General features: G+C 43.9%; 1 protein-coding gene across 1 annotated transcript in view; it reads right to left on the bottom strand.

Annotated features, from left to right (window-relative positions):
* The window catches only part of PAQR8 (progestin and adipoQ receptor family member 8), a 107927-nt gene that overhangs the window by 67654 nt on the left and 20310 nt on the right, over positions 1-19963 (bottom strand). Inside the window, exon 2 of the mRNA XM_080666415.1 lies at positions 966-1074. The gene's annotated coding sequence lies outside the window, so the exon portion shown is untranslated. The remainder of the gene's footprint in view (positions 1-965; positions 1075-19963) is intronic.

Raw genomic sequence — 19963 nt, forward strand, 5'->3', positions numbered from 1 at the left:
GTAGTCATTAGAATAGGAAGATGGCAGCTTAGAAGAAGGGATAATTTATACATTTTAATTTATTATTGGGTTCTTGTCATCTGTTGAGGTGTATCACCATCAAAAACAGCAATAAAAAAGTATAATGTATTTACCAATTCAAGTATGACAGAATCAAAATTTACATTCCTGCCCTGACCAGTTTGGCTCAGTGGATAAAGCATCGGCCTGCAGACTGAAGGGTCCCAGGTTTGATTCTGGTCAAGGGCATGTACCTTGGTTGCGGGCACATCCCCAGTAGCGGGTGTGCAGGAGTCAGCTGATCAATGTTTTTCTCTCACTGATGTTTCTAACTCTCTATTCCTCTCTGTAAAAAAAAAAAATCAAAAAATCAATAATATATATTTTTTAAAATATTTACATTTACCCTGCACTCCCAGCAAGGAGTCTAATGTTTGCCCTTTGCATGCTGTTGAGGTTAATAAGTAATGAGGACAGGAAAACTGAAAGGTGCAAAGACTAAATTGATTTACATACATAAAAACAATTTGCATAGTTACTTAGGAAAAGAAGGACTAAATCCAGAGGTGGAGTTTTGCCAGCAGCAGAAAAGAAAGATTTGGAAAGCAGAAGCTTGGGAGGATGAAACCTAGGCATGAGCTGTTCCTAACAGGCTATTTAGGAAGTGTAATATTTTTTAGGAAGTGTGATGAAATGTCCTCGGCCACATTTCCACCAGGCTTTGGTAAAAACGTAAGTGATTTTTCGAGGTCGTGGGTGTCAGATTTATGTTCCTTTTTAGCGTGGGTGCCATGTGTCAATAAGCCTCCAAGCAGAAGCACACAGGCCTCGAGTTATTTGTGCAGGTTATACAGGTTTGCCTGTTTGTTCTGCTAAATAGCAGCCTGGAGTTGTCACCTGACACACCTATTTTTGGTCTGGGTTGGGTAGGTTGAGGGGAGGTGAGTCATGAGAAGATCACTGACCCTATCAGCAGTTCCACTGACCAAGCTGCTTCAAGTTTCTGTTTGTTTTGTGGGAGGTCTCGGCCATTCTTCAGATGGGGAAACTTCCTCAGGAACAACCACGAAGTCTCTGGACAAAAGAACACAAAGGATGTCACCATTTTCTCCTGAGCAATTTTTAGAAAAATCACTTGATTTCTTTTACTATTAAAATATAACTATAACAGCTTTAAAAATGTTTGCAGGGGATGCTGTAGTGTGCTGCCCAGACCCAAGTCTGGATTCCTTCAGCTGCTCAGAGGGTAGATGGCTGACAGTACCCAGTTCAGAGCTCCTGGTAAGAGATGTCATTATAGAATTGGATTATTTAATAATAATGAGGATGACAATAGACTGAAATATTAGAGGTCAGGTGGCAGTGTTTAACCATTAGATGCCAGCTAAATTCTTCCCCTGTGATCATCCTCTGCTGATGTGAGCCACTTTATCCAAAGTTATGTGCCCTTCCCAGGAGCTACCTACATTCAATGACTGGTCAATGCCCTCAACTTGAGGACAACTTATCAGGGCCCTCTCTGTTCCAGAGGCCCTCATGGAACCTGCCTCGGCTGATGTTGTGACAGCATCACAGCCAAACTTCTCTTGCTCAATCCTGCTTCTTCACACTCCTATACGTGTTGATCCAAGAGCATCCTCCAACAAGGCTTCTGCTGTTAAACTCCATTGCCGAATCTGCCTCCAGATGCTAGAGCTGGGCCACCACCAGCTGTCTGGAAGTAAGGACCCCATTGTGGGAGATTGGTAGAGCATGGACAAAGCCTGGCACACAGCAGCAATGAAACTGTTGTCATACCTTTGGGAGGGAATGTGCTGGCCTGGGAAATGGAGGCAGTATTTGAGAAGTATGGGGGACTTAGTGATTATAAGGACAATGGTATCAGATGGCTGTTGCTGGGGGAACGCAGTGTTCTGGAGAAAGAAAAGGAAAGGCTGGGTGAGGGTGATTAATCAGCAATTAAAGGCTAAACATAAAAACCAGCCCTAGCCGGTTTGGCTCAGTGGATAGAGCGTCGGCCTGCAGACTGAAGGGTCCCACGTTCGATTCCAGTCAAGGGCACATGCCTGGATTGCAGACTCGATCCCCAGTAGGGGGCGTGCAGGAGGCAGCCGATCAATGATTCTCATCATTGATGTTTTTCTCTCTCTCTCCCTCCTCCTTCCTCTCTGAAATCAATAAAAAAAATATTTAAAAAACAAACAAACAAACAAACCCAGAGGGCCTCCTTGACAGATTACAATGGGATTTCATCTCCTATAGCTGGAAGGTAGAAGATTTGGACTTAAGCATCAAGCAGCAGAGCTCCAGAAAAGATTAAATCCCCAGTGGCAGGTCTGCTATACCTGGATCCAAGCTCTAACTGGGAAAGAGTGGGACATTGATAAATGGGATGTGGGTATTTGGGTTGATGCAACGAAAAACTTGTATCTGCACATCCCACAGAAGCCTGTAGGCCTGCAGAAAGGGCCCACTGCTCCCTGTCAAAGGCCAGTGCTCAACAGTCACTTGAGGACAGTGCCTAGGCCTCTGCCTTGCAAGACATGTGCTACCATCAGATCTGCTACTATCATTTACCTTTCTGGCTGTAGACCCATTATAATCTTCTGTAACTAATAACACAACCCATTAAGTCGCAACAAACCCAGTCAAGGGATGCACTGGGTCTTCTAAGGGAGGAAAAGGAACTGTGCCCTGAAGGAGCCGCAGCTTCTGGCTAATACTCTACCATCAGAGCTAAGAGAACATTTATGGGCTTAGTTCTGAGGAATCAAGAGGCAGTAAAACATAAATTTGGCTAAGGAATTGTTGATTGATATGGGAGCATTCTCCGGGACTACAGCATTAGTAAGCTCTGGCTGGGACCCCAGCACACACTGCTAGGATGGCTCTTAAGACACTCACAGAACGTGATGTCCACATTCAATTAAGAGTAAATGCCAGAAATCTTTTGCAGATGGTGGAAAAAGAAGCAAATGTTTCATAGAAGAGGGCATGCATAAATGGGTTTATTATATAAGGCTGCAAACCCCACCAGAAGACTATTTTCCCTGAGAAGGCTCAGAAAACACTCCCTTTACCAACGCAATAAGAAAGGACCTAGTAAGAGGGACTCAGATTCACTGATAAATGCACTGGTGGCTGTCCTTTATAGTCCAGAGCTCATGGTAAGAGATGCCATTACAGAACTGGGCTCTTTGATAATAATGAGAATTATAATAGCCTGAAATATTAGAGGTCAGGTGGCAGTGCTTAACTATTAAAGAAGCAAAGTGGGTTCAATTATTTGTAGTGAGAGGCAAGGTTGGAGAGGGGCCTGACCCACAGGAAGCTATGGAGATAGTTAAGAACAGAGTAACCTTATGGGCGATATAGATGGACAACCGATAAGAGCACTGTTCAGTCTACTCAATCAAAGTGATCAAGGGCAGCTGCCCCCAAAACACTCGATCCTTTGCTCAGTTTCCAGATCTGCGTCAGTTTTCACAGCCAGAACTCTTGACTGAGCCACAGAAGACACTAAGCATGGGCAGACAGAATGACTCAACCAGTTGACGTCAGCCAGCCTCAGTGTTGTGCCTCAGTGTTGCCACACAAAAAAAGAGCCAGGGTGGCTGGGATGGAAGCTATGCCAAGGGCTCTAAAGAATGGGCTCCCATTCACCAAGACTGCTCTAGCTAACTGTTGTTATCAAATTTCCAAAATGCCAGGCAATAGGGACTAACTCTCTGTCCCTAATATGGTACTATCCCTTGAGGGAAGCCAAACAGCCAAATTAGTGGCAAGTTGACTTCATTGAACTCCTTCCGCCCTAGAAGGGGCAATAATTCGCCTTGTCATGTTGAATGAAATCAATAAATATTCCAGCTCTGAGTTTGCCTTTCCTATTTATAGGGCCCCAGAGAGCACCATTTTCAAGGGCTTACAGAGAGTTTAATCACTCACAGGGGATCCTACAAAAGATCATATTAGAAAAAGAAATACACTTTATAGCAAATGAGATAGTGAGTACAAAACCATTGGATCCACTGGCCTTTTCCCATACTTCACAGATAGAGCAACGGAATGACTTGTTCAGGAGTGTTTTGTGCAGATCTCAGCCTATGAATAATAATGCTAGAAATCCCTGGGCCCAGTAAGCTTCCCACAGGTGTCTCCCCTCTTTCCAAACCAATGTTGGAACAACGCTTGCAATTCTTATTATGATTCCAAGTCCTAAAGCGTCCAAGGCATGAACAGCAAAGTTGCTCATAAAGGGTGAGCAGGGGCCTGGGGTTGTAAGACACAATACAAACAGACCACTTCACAGTGGAGTTGGAGCTGCCATCCCAGAGGAAACCCCTTGCGCTCTTACCTTTGGAATGTTAAAACTAGGCAAAATAACCTTTGAACTGAGCCTAAAGCAACACTGCATCTGAAACAACTGTTTGCTATGATTACAGAACTGAAAATGGGACTAACTGACTGAAAACTAAAGACATTTTTTTAGAATTAACATCATATGCTAGCTTATCTGCCATCATATCAGGACGAAGACACTGATTCATTCCCCCAGTTGCTGGGAGTGCTGTTTACTTAAGACTCCTGGCTAAATTCCTCCCAAGGAATTTTCTCAGCCAATGGGAAGTGAAAATCCTAGGGTCAATGGTATCCAATGACAGATTTATGCAGGGCTACAAATGCCTGGCCCTCTTCTCTCATTTTAAGACAACTCTGAAAACCAGTTCAGTTCAGAGCTCATGGAATTGGCTGAAGCTTTGTTGCCACTGCATTTTACCTCGACTTCTCCCTCTATTCAATTTTGCTTCCTTCACTCCATTATAGGTGTGATTCCTGAGAGTATTCCTCAGCAAACTTCTTGCTCTCAAATTTCTGTCTCAGAATCTGTCTCTTGGGGAACCCAATCGTCAAAGGGTCTTTCTTCTTTTGTTGGAGGCAAACCTCACATATTCAACTAGAATAAATTTTAGCTGAATCAAAGCTTTGAATGTAAAATTTTAAAAAATTAAACTATACATGTAGTGGAAGAAACTAGAGAATTCTTTATACTCTTATTTGGTTTAAGTATCTGAGGGAAGAGTAAAGACACGAATATATAAAATGGAGTCACTTTAACCAAGCTGCTAAAAGTATGAACATTATGAAGGTTGAGTCATGAGAAGAGATCCCATTCCTGTTCTAACTCACCTGGAAACTTAAACTTTTTAAAATTTTCCAATCCTGAGTCAATGCCTGGATATATATCCAGATAACCCTCTAATTGCTCCCAAATGCACACATATCCAGTTGCCTGATTTTTGCCTGAAGGGCTCATGTATACATCCACCTGACATCCATCATCCTGACTGCCTGACATCTGACTGATAACCATCCTGGACCAATCCAGCCTAAGAACGCAGGACTGATAATTCTCAAGAATGTACTTTTTGCTATAAGAACTTTTAACTTTTCCTTGGAACACTTCCTGGTTTTTGCATAGCTGTTTCCAGTTTATAAACACGATCTTGAATAAGTCTCTCTCTACCATTTACTTCTAGCAAAGCCTCCAGACTCTTTTTGGATTTGACATATCAGAACCCGTGTTTTTTTAAAAAAAGATGGACTTTTTTACATTAAAATAAAATTCTGATGAATGGATAAACAAAATGTATATATATATATCTCCTATCTAATAAAAGAGTAATATGCAAATTGACCATCACTCCAACACACAAGATGGCTGCCCCCATGTGGTCAAAGATGGCTACCCCCATGTGGACAGAAGATAGCCACCACAAGATGGCCTGCAGGGGAGGGCAGTTTGGAGGGATCAGGGCAGCTGGGGAGGGCAGTTGTTAGCGATCAGACCAGCAGGGGAGGGCAGTTGGGAGGGACCAGGCTGGCAGAAGAGGGAAGTTGGGGGCAACCAGGCCTGCAGGGCAGGGCAGTTAGGGGTGACCAGGCCTGCAGGGCAGGGCAGTTAGGCATCAATCAGGCTGGCAGGGGAGTGGTTAGGGGGTTATCAGGCTGGCAGGCAGAAGCAGTTAGGGACAATCAGGAAGGCAGGCAGGTGAGCAGTTGGGAGCCAGCAGTCCTGGATTGTGAGAGGGATATCCGACTGCCCATTTAGGCCCGATCCTACTAGGATGGGCAGTCGGACATCCCTCGAGGAGTCCCAGATTGGAGAGGGTGCAGGTTGGGATGAGGGACACCACCTCTGTGCACGAATTTCATGCACCGGGCCTCTAATACACACACACACACACACACACACACACACACATATACACACTAGAGGCCCTGTGCACGAAATTCGTGCATAAAGGGGGGGTTTCCTCAACTCAGCCTGCACCCTCTCCAATTGGGGACCCCTTGAGGGATGTCTGACTGCCATTTTAGGCCCTATCCCAGGGATTGGGCCTAAACTGGTAGTCAGACATCCCTCTCACAATCTGGGACCACTGGCTCCTAAGTTCTCACCTGCCTGCCTGCCTGATTGCCCCTAACTTCCTCTACATGCCAGCCTGATCACCCCTAACTGCCCTCTCCTGCAGGCCTAATGTCGCCCCCAACCGCCCTCCTCTGCTGGCCAATTTGGTTCTGATTGGTTGGTTCCTATGCCAGCGTCAAAAGCTCTGCCTCCTAGACAGCCATTGGCTCCCCACAGCACCCACCTTTGGTTCTGATTGGTTGGTTCCTATGCCAGTCAGCATCTCCAGGCTTATCTCTGGGCCTGATCAAAGAGGTGGGGCTTAACAGCAGCCCCCTTGGAGGCCAGGAGAGAAAGAAAAGCCTGGCTGGTGACAAAGATCAGAAAGAAAGGGAGAGAAAGAGAGAGGTAAGTACACTGATCAACAGCTTCCACTGAGGCTGCAGATCAGACCCTGACTCACTTTCTGGGTCTCAGCCACCTGGGCAGTCAGTGCTGGGTCACCAGGCTGCAGCTGGGCAACCCAGCGCTGATTTCTGGATGGTCTGCATTTGGTCGCAGGCTCGGCCCCTTCCCAAGCCTGAAGCCTCCGCCCCAGGCTTTAGGCTTGGGAAGTGCACCCCCACCTCTGTCCCTCCGATCGCAGGCTCGATGGCTGGCTGGCAGTGACCTGGGTGCCTAGGAGGTTCCCAGGACCCAGGTATGTATGCAAATTAACCGTCATCTTTGTTGGGTTAATTTGCATACTCACTCTGATTGGCTGTGGGCGTAGCGGAGGTTTGGTCAATTTACATGTTTCTCTATTATTAGGTAAGATATGCTGTATATATACAATGGAATATTATTCAGCTTTAAAAAGGAAGGAAATTCTGACACATGCTACAACATGGATGAACCCTGAAGACATGGTGCTAAATGAAATAAGCCAGTGACAAAGGGCAACTGCTGTCTGATTCCATTTGAATGAGATACCTAGAGAGTCAAATTCATGGAGACAGAAAGTAAAATGGAAGGTACCAGGGCCTAGGGGGAGGGAGAAATGGAAAATTATTATTTAACTAGTGACCCGGTACACGGATTCATGCACTTTGAAAGGAAATTAATTAGAAGGTGGCTGGCAGGGTGGGACTGGGCAAGACAGGCCAGACACACCCTGGAGCCAACCTCCCGCAGTCCCTCCCTGGCCGGCCACACATGGGGTGGCGCAGTGGCTTGAAAGGCGTCTGCCGAGTGAGTGGGATCCTTCCAGCAGGTGGGGTCCCTCAGCCTGGCCTGTGGGGATGGGGCCAAAACCCGCTCTCTGACATCCCCCGAGGAGTCCCAGAGTGCGAGAGGGCACTCTGCAAAGTTGCTGTCATACTGGATGTGGAACGCAAATGCAAGTGTGCAGTAAACCAGATCCAGCGCCAACAGTGCCCCAGCAACAACATAACCCATGGCTGAAGATGGAATGGTGCAGCCCTGCGTAAGGAATAGGCTCCCTCCTCTCTGGTTTTGGGGTGCATCACCCGAGAACATCTGCCCCCTGTGTTGAGCATCTGCCCCCTGCTGGTCAGTACGCATCATAGCGACCAGTCAGTCAGTGGGACACTTAGCATATTACCCTTTTATATATATAGACTAGAGGCCCGGTGCACAAAATTCAGCTCAGCTTGCACCCTCTCCAATCGGGACCCCTTGGGGGATGTCCGACTGTCAGTTTAAGCCCGATCCCGGGGATTGGGCCTAAACTGGTAGTCGGACATCCCTCTCAGAATCCTGGACTGCTGGCTCCTAATTGCTCACCTGCCTGCCTGCCTGGTCACCCCTAACTGCCTCCCCTGCCAGCCTGATCGCCCCTCACTGCCTCTGCGTGCCAACCTGATCGCCCCTAACTGCCCCCCGCTACTGGCTAGGTCACCCCCAACTGCCCCCTCCCTGCCGGCCTGGTCACCCCCAACTGCCCCCTCCCTGCCGGCCTGGTCACTCCTTACTACCCCCCTGCTGGCCTGGTTGCCCCCAACTGCCCCCCCGCCAGCCTGGTTGCCCCACGCAGCCTGCTTGTTCAGTTGTTTGGTCGTCCCTCACTAACCCCCCTGCCAACCTGGTTGTAGGCAGCCATCTTGTGAGGGCATGAGGGTTAATTTGCATATTACATCTTGATTATATAGGATGGGTACAGAGTTTCTGTTTGGGATTCCTGTCCTAGAAATGGGTAGTGGCAATGGTTGCACAATATAATGACTGTTCTTTTTTTATTTTTTTAAATATATTTTATTGATATTTTACAGAGAGGAAGGGAGAGGGACAGAGAGCTAGAAACATCGATGAGAGAGAAACATCGATCAGCTGCCTCCTGCACAACCCCCACTGGGGATTTGCCCGCAACCAAGGTACATGCCCTTGACCAGAATCGAACCTGGGACCTTTCAGTCTGCAGGCTGACGCTCTATCCACTGAGCCAAACCGGTTTCGGCAATAGTGACTGTTCTTAATCACTGAATTGTACACTTACAAATGGTTAAAATGATAACCATTTTGACATAATAAATAAGTAAAATTCTGTTTGGCAAAACCCACCAAAGTGAAGAGAAACAATATATTTGAAACTTCTATCAGAACAAAGAATTAATATATCTACAAAGCGATAAGGAAAAGGCCCAAAGCACAATAGAAAAATGGGGAAATGAACAGAGAATTCACATGAAAAATAAAATGGCTCTTAGATAAATAAAAATACATTCAAGTTCACTCTTAAAGAGATATGCAATGCTTGGCTGGTGTTTCTCAGTGGTTAGTGCGTAGGCCCATACACCAAAGGGTGGAGTGTTCGATTCCTGATAAAGGGTATGTACCTGGGTTTTAGGTTCACTCCCCGCCCCTGGTTAGTGTGTTTCTCTCACATTGATGTTCTCTCTCTCTCCCTCTTTACCGCTCCCTCCCTTCCTCCTTTCCATTCTCTCTGTAAAGCAAAGGAAAAAATATGCTCTGGTGAGGATTAACAAAAAAAAAGTTTATAAGATAAATGTTTACTGTTTTAAGTAAAAAAAAAAAAAAAGTGAGATTGTGGAATTGGAAACATGAGTGGGCATTTCCTCTTTTACAAGCAGCAAATGACAGTCAAACCACACATGAGGTCCACATTTCTCATGGATATCCTGCGAAACTGGCAAGTTAGCCCTGAAGTGCATGGCCAAAACCTAGACATGGATATCTAAAGACCATCTATTTCTCACCCTGTCTCTAATTCTGAAACCAGCCAAAGTAAAGGCATCTTGGTGATTCATACCAACCATCTGCAGAGGGGACAAAGGTGCTTTCTTCTCTGATCAGAGGAAGAATTAATGAGCTGTTTTGTATAGCTAAGTTCTCAGTCAGGATGCCAAGATGGCTCTTTGCCTTGCACCTGAACTGTGGCCAGTAATCCTTTTTAACCTCTCTTAAATTCTTTTTTTTTTTTTAAATACATTTTATTGATTTTCTTTACAGAGAGGAAGGGAGAGAGAAAGAGAGTTAGAAACATCGATGAGAGAGAAACATCGATCAGCTGCCTCCTGCACACCTCCCACCGGGGATGTGCCCGCAACCAAGGTACATGCCCTTGACCGGAATCGAACCCGGGACCCTTTAGTCCGCAGGCTGACGCTCTATCCACTGAGCCAAACCGGTCAGGGCTCTCTTAAATTCTTAATAGCAGCTTCAATGACTGAAAGTTTGGGGGCAACTTTTTGAGCTTTAAATATGCACAAATAAATTAGATGGCTATTCAATATTGGGCATGCTGATCTGTATCTGTAATAAAATAGACAGGATATATGCATTTTTTACATTGTCCTGTGAATTCAATTTTGTAAGATTTATGAGATGGTGGATATGTTTGCACTTGAACTAAATTAAAAACAGTGGCCATCATCTATCACGTACACTTAATTTAGACTTTAAGGCCATAATTTTCCATTTTTATAGCAGAGTATTCCTTTATCCCTCAAGATCATGCCAAGTGCACCAAATTGTGCCTTAGGTCACCCAGGACATTTTGTTTCCACTGGATGGTTCCATTTGGAAGGCTATCAAAACTAAATTTCATCAGGGATGTCAGTTCTGCAATGTGGCTTCTAAGCCCAGTGTTCACACCCTGGAGAACTCTATGACCTTCCCAATATTTAAAAAAGAAATCCCCTTTGTGTTTAAATCAGCCAGAGTTGGCTTCTGTAGCTTACTACAGAGAACCCGAAATGATATATACCTCTCATACATCAGTAAAATGTGAGTAGTGATAATTACATTTACTATGTTAAACAGCTTGTCTAAATACCTTTCTTGCCAATATTACCAAGAAAATTATTTCACATTTAGAAATGAAATTAATTTGTATGGAACTACAAAAGACCTCAAATAGCCAAAGCAATCTTGAAAAAGAAGAACAAAGCTGGAGACATGAGCTCTGGGATGGTGGGTATAGTGACTGTTCTTAATTACTGAATTGTACACTTACAAATGGTTAAAATGATCATTTTTATTTATATTTTACCTCAATAATAAATAATTAAAATTCTGTTTGGCAAAACCCACCAAAGTGAAAAGAAACAAAATATTTGAAACTTCTATCAGAACAAAGAATTTATCTACAAAGCAATAAGGAAAAGGTCCAAAGCACAATAAAAAAATGGGGAAGTTCACCTTTTGAGTGAACTTGAATGTATTTTTATATATCTAAGAGCCATTTTATTTTTTGTTCTGGAGTTTTGAAAAAAATGTATACCTATGTTTTCACATTATTTCTCACATATCCACCATCTCATAAATCTTACAAAATTAATTTCAATCTCTGTATAGAGCTACAATAAAAAATAGCATGGTATCAGCATAAAAACAGATACATAGATTAATGGAACAGAATAGAGAGCCCAGAAATAAACCCACATATGTATGGAAAATTAATATACAACAAAGGAGCCAAGAATATACACGGGGAAAAGACAATGTCTTTAATAAATGGTGTTGGGGAAACTAGACGGCCACATGCAAAGAATAAAACTAGACGACTATCTTACATTAGATACAAAAATTAATTCAAGATAAAGATTTGAATGTAAACCTGAAACAATCCCTAGAAAAAAAAACATGGAAAAAAACTCCTTAACATAGATCTTGGAAATGATTTTTTTAATTTGATACCAAAAGCAAAGGCAACAAAAGCTAAAATAAACAAGTGGGACTACATCAAACTAAGAAACACAGTGAACTATCAATAAAATAAAAAGGCAACCTACTGAATGGGAGAAAATATTTGCAAGTTATATATCTGATAGGGGGTTAATATCCAAAATACATAAAGAATGCATACAATTTAATAGCAAGAAAACAATCTGATTTAAAAATGGGCTGAGGGGGGGCAATGGTAAGATATGTACACATATAATACCTTAATAAAAAATATATATATATATATAAAATAAAAAAATATAAAAATGGGCAGAGGATCTGAAGACATTTTTCTAAATATGACACATAGATGGCCAACAGGTACTTGAAAAAATGCTCGATATCAGCAATCATCAGGGAAATGCAAATCAAAACCACAATGGGATATCACCTCACACCTATAGAAATGGCTGTCATAAAAAAGACAAGCAGTAATAAGTGTTGGAAGGATGTGAAGAAAAGGGAACCCTTGTGCACTGTTGGTGGGGTTGTAAACTGGTGCAGCAGCTATGGACACCATTATGGAGGGTCCTAAAAAATTAAAAATAGAACTACCATATAATCCAGAAATTCCATTTCTGGATATATTTATACAAAGAAAACAAACCCTAATTCAAAAATACCATGTTCACGGCAACATTATTTATAATAGCCAAGATATGGAAACAACCTACATGTCCATTGACGGATGACAGGACAAAGGAAATGTGGTATAGATTTGCAATGGAAAATTGTTCAGCCATAAAAGGAATGAAATCTTGCCATCTGTACACCCAGCAGCACTCAGAGCCTCTACAGTGATTAATGCTCAGATGATGCTGTATAGGGCAGCACGAGAAAAATGACAGCAATATTTGCGCCCAAAACACAAAACATAGTCCAAATTTTCTCCCTCTGTGCCCCTGTTTTCCACCCTTGCAATGGAGATTGAATAATTGTGTCTTGATTTAGAGAGAAAAAAATGTACACTTATGGTCTAATTACTTCAGATTCTCAATGATAAAAAAAATAATACAAAGTAAATTTATGGCTCAAATTGTCCTGGAGTTTTGAAAAAATGTATACCTATTTTTTCAATTTAAGATTATTTAATGAACATAGGGGTGCATATATCCTTGCGAATACAGGATTTTGAAGTGTTTGGGTATATACCCAGGAGAGGGATTGCTGAATCATATGGCAGCTCTATTCTGATTTTTTGAGGAATCACCAGACTGCTTTCCATAGTGGTTGCACTGGAAACAACCAAAGTGTCCTGCAGTAGAGGACTGGATAAAGAAGATGGGTACATATACACAACAGAATACTACTCAGCCATAAGAAAGGATAAAATAGCACCATTTGCAACAATATGGATGGACCTTGAGAATATTATGCTAAGTGAAATAAGTCAGACAGAAAAAGCTAAGAACCATATGATTTCACTCATATGTGGAATATAAAACTGAAACTCGTGAACACAAACAGCAGTGTGGTGGTTGCCAGAGGGAAGGGGGTAGGGGGAGAAGGGGATCCTAATATGAGGTGACAGGAGATTTGACTTTGGGTGGTGAGCACATGGTGCAATACACAGATTTTGTAACATAGAAACCCACACCTACAACCTATCCTATCTAATAAAGAGGGAATATACTAATTGACCATCACTCCATCACAAAGATGGCTGCACCCATAGCGGAGGCCAAGTTCCCTTAAGGAGCCTTAATGAGCAATCATCAGGGACCTAGGGCTATACCCTTCCCCGCCCCCATAGGGCTTGACAGGGGACCTCAAGGTGTGCTTCCCGTCCTGGTGCTAGGCTAGGGGACCTCAGGCTGCTCCCCCTGTCCCAGCGCCAGGCTGGGGGACCTCAGGCTGCACCCCCCGCCTGGCAGGGCTTGACAGGGGACCTCAGGCTGCATCCCCCACCCCAGCACCGGGACAGGGGACCTGAGGTTGTGCCCCCCTGCCTGGCAGGGCTTGATGGGGGACCTCAGGCCATGCCCCCCACCCAGCAGGGCTTGACAGGGGATCTCAGGCCATGTCCCCCACCAGACGGGGCTTGATGGAGGACCTCAAGGCACATCCCCCGCTCCGGTCTGGGCTGGGGGCCTCAGGCCACGCCCCCCCATCCTGGTGCCGGGCCAGGGGACCTGAGGCTATGCCCCCTGCCCGGCAGGGCTTGACAAGGGTGGGACTGGCTGGGTCTGGATCTAGCCCAATGGGGGAGGGGGGCCAGGTCTGGATCTCACGTGATTTTGAGGTACATGTGGGTGAGTGGGGACTTGACTCTGGGTCCTGTGGTGTGCCCCAGACTCTGACAGGAGGAAGGTTTTCATATACATTTTACTAATTTTCTTTCATCTCTGACACTTCTATTATAGAGAAAGGGCAAATAGTAATATTACATTATTTCCTCTAATTAATCCCCTTTTAATGTGCATGAATTTCGTGCACCAGGTCACTAGTATAATCATATTAACCAATGTCACCCCAATAAATTTTTTAAAAAAGGAATTATCAGGAGATTATTTAATGAATCCATGTCAGATTATCTATGCTTTCTCACCTATGCCAGCTATGGTTGAAACCTTGAATACTTCAAAGTTAATAAGGTGTAGTGATGGACATAAGAGAATGAAAAATAGGATCCCTGCTATCGAAGAGCACTTAGAATCTCAACTGTGGATGACTGTGAGGATTTGCAGAATGGTGTCCCTAAAACTCATCTCTGTTCTTTCCCTAGTTCACTGTCTACCCTGCAGTTCACCTCCCACTGCTTTCGTCATGTCTCACCAACTATTGTCAATGGCTCCCCATTACTATCAGAACAGTTTTCAAGGCCCTCTACAATATGGTCTGAACCTACCTGTCTAATTCAGTCTTCTACCATTTCCAAGTGATAATCAGACAGCCAGGCCAGTGTTTCAACTTTATGAGACCAGCAAACCTATCTTTACAACTGGCTTCTCCTCACGCTGCTCCCCCAACTCAGAAAGCCCAGCCCCACTTCTTCATCCATCCAAATCCTGCCTATCAGTCATCTTCCTTGAAATGCTCTTAACCCCTTTCTTATAGGTCCATGTCTCTTTCCTAATTTCCTTTTTTCTTGTTTGAAAACTTCATTTTTTTTTAAAGTAGTTTTAGTTTCACAGCAAAATTGAAAGGAAGGTACAGAGATTTCTCACACATGCATAATATCCCCCATTATCAACATTTCCCATCAGAGTGGTGTATTTGTCACAACTGATGGACCTACACTGACACATCATTATCACTCCAAATCCTTAGTTTATATTAGGGTTCACTCTTGGTGGCTATTTTATAAATTTGGACAAATGTATAATGACATATATCCACCATTCCAGTATCATAGAGTGTACTGTGATTTCCTTTTAATTCTAGGCATTTTCACATTGCTGCTTACTTGCTCTAAGAGTGTGCCCTTCCTCTCTCGTTTATTAAACATATTAGGGGCCCAGCACATGAATTCGTGCACCTTGAAAGAAACTGTGGGCCACAAGGCTGCAGTGGGCACAGGGGTGAGTCTCAGCCCATCCTCCGTGCCCCTGCCTGGCCCCTCGCACCGGGGCCCCGGGTCCCTGTGTGCCGGCAGCCCTGCTCCCACCTCCACTGCTCCCACACACTGATGGCACTCGCACCCACTGATGGTGTGGAGCAATTGGGGCAGGTGCCAGCAGTGGGTGTGAGCAGGGCTGGTGACATCAATGGGTGTGAGCTGCAGCTGCTGCCCTGATCACCCCTCAGGAGCAGGGGGAGGTAGAGAAGCCCTCAGGGGCAATCAGGGCCAGCAGCCACCACTCACACCCGCTGACAGTGCTGAGCAATTGGGACCAGTGCTGGGCGCTGGCAGTGGGTGTGAGCGGCAGCTCTGGTGCTGGCTGCGGATGTGAGTGGGGCTGGCGCTGGCAGTGGGTGCGAGCGGCAGCTCTGGCACTGGCAGCAGGTGTAAGTGCTGGGCAGGACTGTGGTGCGTGGGAGCAAAGAATTTTCAGTAACCACCAGAGGCTTGTCCCGATGACAGCAACCAGCGCCCTGCCTTGGTCTGGCACCCCCGCTCACCTGCTCCACCATCTTGCCCCGTCTGATGCCCCCCCTGTTCCACACACACCCCCTGGTGGTCAACACATGTCATAACGACCAGTTGTTCAGTTGTTCAGGTTGTTCTGCCATTCGGTCTATTTGCATATTAGCCTTTTATTATATAGGATACTTAATGAACACTTACTGTCTGCCAGACAATGTGATTTACACTGAATATACAGCAGTGAACTAAACAGACCTGGTTTCTACCCTCCTAGACTTTATAATTGAATGAGGCAAGATAGACTGTAAGTAAACAAACAAAATAAACAGAAAGTAATTTCAAGTGATAAGTGTTTCAGAGGCAAAACACAAAAACTGAAAAACATTAGAAAGCTATAAAAGAACAACAGAGGGGACCTAAATTAGATACAATGGAGGGTGGGGGCAGGGTGTGCTCAAGGAAGGTCTCTGAGGAAGCGATATTTAAACAGATAAATTAGGCAGCCAGGATAAGATGGCAGGAAGAACATTATAAAGAACAGCATCTATAAAGGCCCTGCAGTGGGAAGGAAGGAGCTCAGTGAATATGAGGGACTGAAAGAACTGAAAGAAACCAGGGAGGCAAAGGAGAGTTGGGAAAGATGAGTTCCTTCTAACCAACTAGACCAGCTGTGGGCAAACTACCGCCCGCGGGCCGGATCCAGCCCGTTGGGCTGTTCTATCTTGCCCGCGGAGCCGAAAGAGCGGAGGGTTCTCTTGCTCTCCCCTCCGCTCCTTCACCAGCAGCAGTGTTAACATGGCAACGTCGGGAAACACGGCCGAAGCTCCTTCTTCTGAGTGGGCGGATTTGTATCCGCCCATTCAGTAGAAGGAACAACCTCTCAGTCTTCCAGAGGCTCCTTGTAATGTCCCCAAACGCGTCACCCTGGGAATGCGTAGACACGTTATCGTGGTGATGTAGGGAGACACGCCCCTGGAGAGCACAGTATCAGAGCATTAGCTAAAAAGGAGACCAACAACACTGTTCCCACTGAAGTTGATGTTTTAAAGACCAAAAACCTTTCAACCCAGTCTACATTGCCATCTACATCTACGTCCCGGGCATAATTTGGAAGTTGCACTAAAGAAAATGTTTAATTTACTGTTTACACATTTTGTTCTTTTCTATTTGTTTTAGTTTTAAATTATTTTATTATATTTAAGTTTAATTTGAAAGGCTTTTGTAACTTTCCTTTGTTAGGCAATTTTATTTTGCCTTTGCCATCTTCAATATAAGGTATGTTATTGTGCTATGATTCCTCCATTTTTTGAAGTTTCAAATTATAATAATTTGTGTTTACATTCTTCTTGTTAAAATGTTTGAAATGAATAAAACTATTGAAATATTAATAAAAAAAAGACCGTACCCTTTTATGATGTTTACTTTGAATTTATATTAGTTCACACAAACACTCCATCCATGCTTTTGTTCCGGCCCTCCGGTCCAGTTTAAGAACCCATTGTGGCCCTCGAGTCAAAAAGTTTGCCCACCCCTGAACTAGACCTTGAATGCCTTACGCATGGGGTTTTTCCCATTTTATCATTTGTGTATCATTTTATCTTTTTTATATTAGACTTAAATGGTCTGAGTACTGAGCATAGTACTTAGCATATAGTAGATACACCAGTAGGTTGAAGGATTTCACCACTTGTTGATACACAACTCAAGTGACATAGGAAATTAGAATAAAATATGAAATAATGCATAATTAAGCAAAGCTGTCTGAAGACTCTGGAAGATCCTCGGCACTCTCACTCTCAGATGCCCTACTACCCCCCCACGATTAAAAAATGAACCTAGGGTGGGCTGGAGGGGGTCACTGGGTGGAAAAGGGGGATATATATAATACTTTCAACAATAAAGAATTATTAAAAACAAAACAAACAAAAAAAGATAGCAAAAAATGAACCTAGAGTTTACATCAAACATTAATTGTATGTTATTACCTCAGAATAGAGTTGAGTTGAAGTTAATTGCTTTCCATAATACTAAATTTATGAACATTTAAAGATATAAACATTAACTTTTATTTTGTAAAGTTTGTTTTAAGTCCATTTTTTTTCACCTCTCAAACACCCTTTTAGACCTTAAAGAACCATAGGTCCTGAGCACTTTGCCTAATGGGCACAGCCCTGTAATCAAGGGCTGAACTCAGTAGAACAAACAAATGCTACAGGAGTCAGGGAAGAGAGACATCAACAGGAGCAGGAAGGCTCACATGCTGTGTATCCAGTTGATTCGCCTGGCCAACAACTACAGCTCCTAGAAAACAGAGGAAGTAAGAGGCCCTGTTAGTCTGGGCCTAACTTGGACCCCAAAGCAGAGATTAGTAGGTCAATTTGAAGCACTAGGGGTCTTGGGAAGAAGTAACTATGTCTTTTTAAAGTATGCAGTACCTCACAACGAACATATTTTATTTATTTATTTATTTATTTTTATTTTTATTTTTTTTATTAAGGTATTATATGTGTACATATCTTACCATTGCCCCCCCCACCCCACTCCCATACATGCCCTCACCCCCCAATGTTTTGCATCCGTTGGTTACTCTTATATGCATGCATATAAGTCCTTCAGTTGATCTCTTATTTCCCCCACCTCTCCCTAACCTTACCGCTGTAATTTGACAGTCTGTTTGATGTGAACATATTTTATGAAGGCAAATGTCAAACCATTCAGAAAAAAAGCATAGGTCTGTTTACCTGGCCTGAAGCACCGCACAGGAAGAGAACTTTCCAAACCACCACATGGAGGAGACAATGGACAATGGGAAGGTGGGAAGCTGAGTAGGCCGAAATGCAAATTCAGTAATGAGGTCAGAGTCGAAAAGGCCACACTGGGAAACAAAGGGCATAGATAGGAAGTGTCTCAGTCTGTTCAGACTGGCAGAACAAGATGCTACGGACTGGGTGCCTCAAACAACAGACATTACTTCTCACAGTTGTGGAGGCTGAGAATTCCAAGGTCAAGGTGTCTACAAGGTGGGTTTCATTCTGAAGCCTCTTTTCTTGGCTTGTAGGTGGCTGTCATCTCACTGTGTGTTCACATGACCTCTTTATGGGCACAGGAGAGAGAGAAGGAGAGAGAATGCACATGCTAGCTCTCTGGTACATCTTCTTTTAAGGGCACACATCCCATCATGAGGCACCCACTATCAAAACCTCATCTAATCCTAAGTAACTCCCAAAGGCCCAATCCCCAAATACTGTTCTATTGGTGTTTAGGGCTTCAACCCATGAATTTTGAGGGAACATAATTCATGTCTATAGCAGAAGGATACACCTAAAAGAGAAACAAGGGATGGAGCCAAGGATTGAGAAAAATAAGCACAATTCTTTTTTTAAAGGTACTGTAATAGAGCAGGAGCTTCCTAGACAGTGTTGGGCTGAATCCCAGCCTTGGATATGTTACTTACTATCTGTGAGCCTCCGTTTCCACAGCTGTAAAATGCAGATAGAAATGTTCGTGTTATAGGGTTGTTGTAAAACTTAATGAGCTAGAGGGTTTAAAGTAGCTGGCACATGTGGATTCCTGCAACAGAGGAATTGACAGGTCTGCTCCAACCACGAAGACAAGAGGAGAAACAGTCCAGAGATGGAAGACGCTGACGACGCCTTGCCACGCCAGCAGTCAGCAGCTGTGCATCTCAGCAGGTTGTCTAGGACCAAACCAGGGAGGGTCGGACCTGCATTGCCACCATGTGCCCACCATCCAGATATCATTGCTGACATGTACACATAAGGAACTGTTTGACATTGAAACGGGGACTCAGAACTGTTGGACATTGAAATTGGGACTCAAACATTTTTTGTTATTATATGTTTATTTCTAGGCTGCAGAGGCAAGATTTTTTAAAGGAAAGAAATGGGGAAAAAATAGATACAGAGGCAAAGAACCATTGAACAGACTGTCAAACTACAGCGGGAAGGCAGGGGAGGTTGGGGGAGGAGGCGCTGTAAGAGATCAACCGAAGGACTTGTATGCATGCATATAAGCATAACCAATGGATACAAGACACTGGGGGAGGGGGGGCAGGTAACGGCATGTACTGAGGGATAGGGGAGGCTGCGGGGAGGTCAATGGGGAAAAAAGGAGACATATGTACTACTATTTGTAATACTTCAAACAATAAAAAAAAAAAAGTAATAGAAAAAAAAAAAAAGTAGCTGGCACAGAGAAAAGACCTTTCAAAGGTTTTGATGGAACATGGAAGGTACAGGTATGTTGCTCAGGAGCAGAAGTTGTGATGGTAACTTGTGACAGAAAAAAACTGTTGAATGCTGAATGCACTGTTTCATGGGTAC

This window comes from Plecotus auritus, assembly GCF_963455305.1.
Source record: "Plecotus auritus genome assembly, chromosome: 4".
Lineage (NCBI taxonomy): Eukaryota > Metazoa > Chordata > Mammalia > Chiroptera > Vespertilionidae > Plecotus > Plecotus auritus.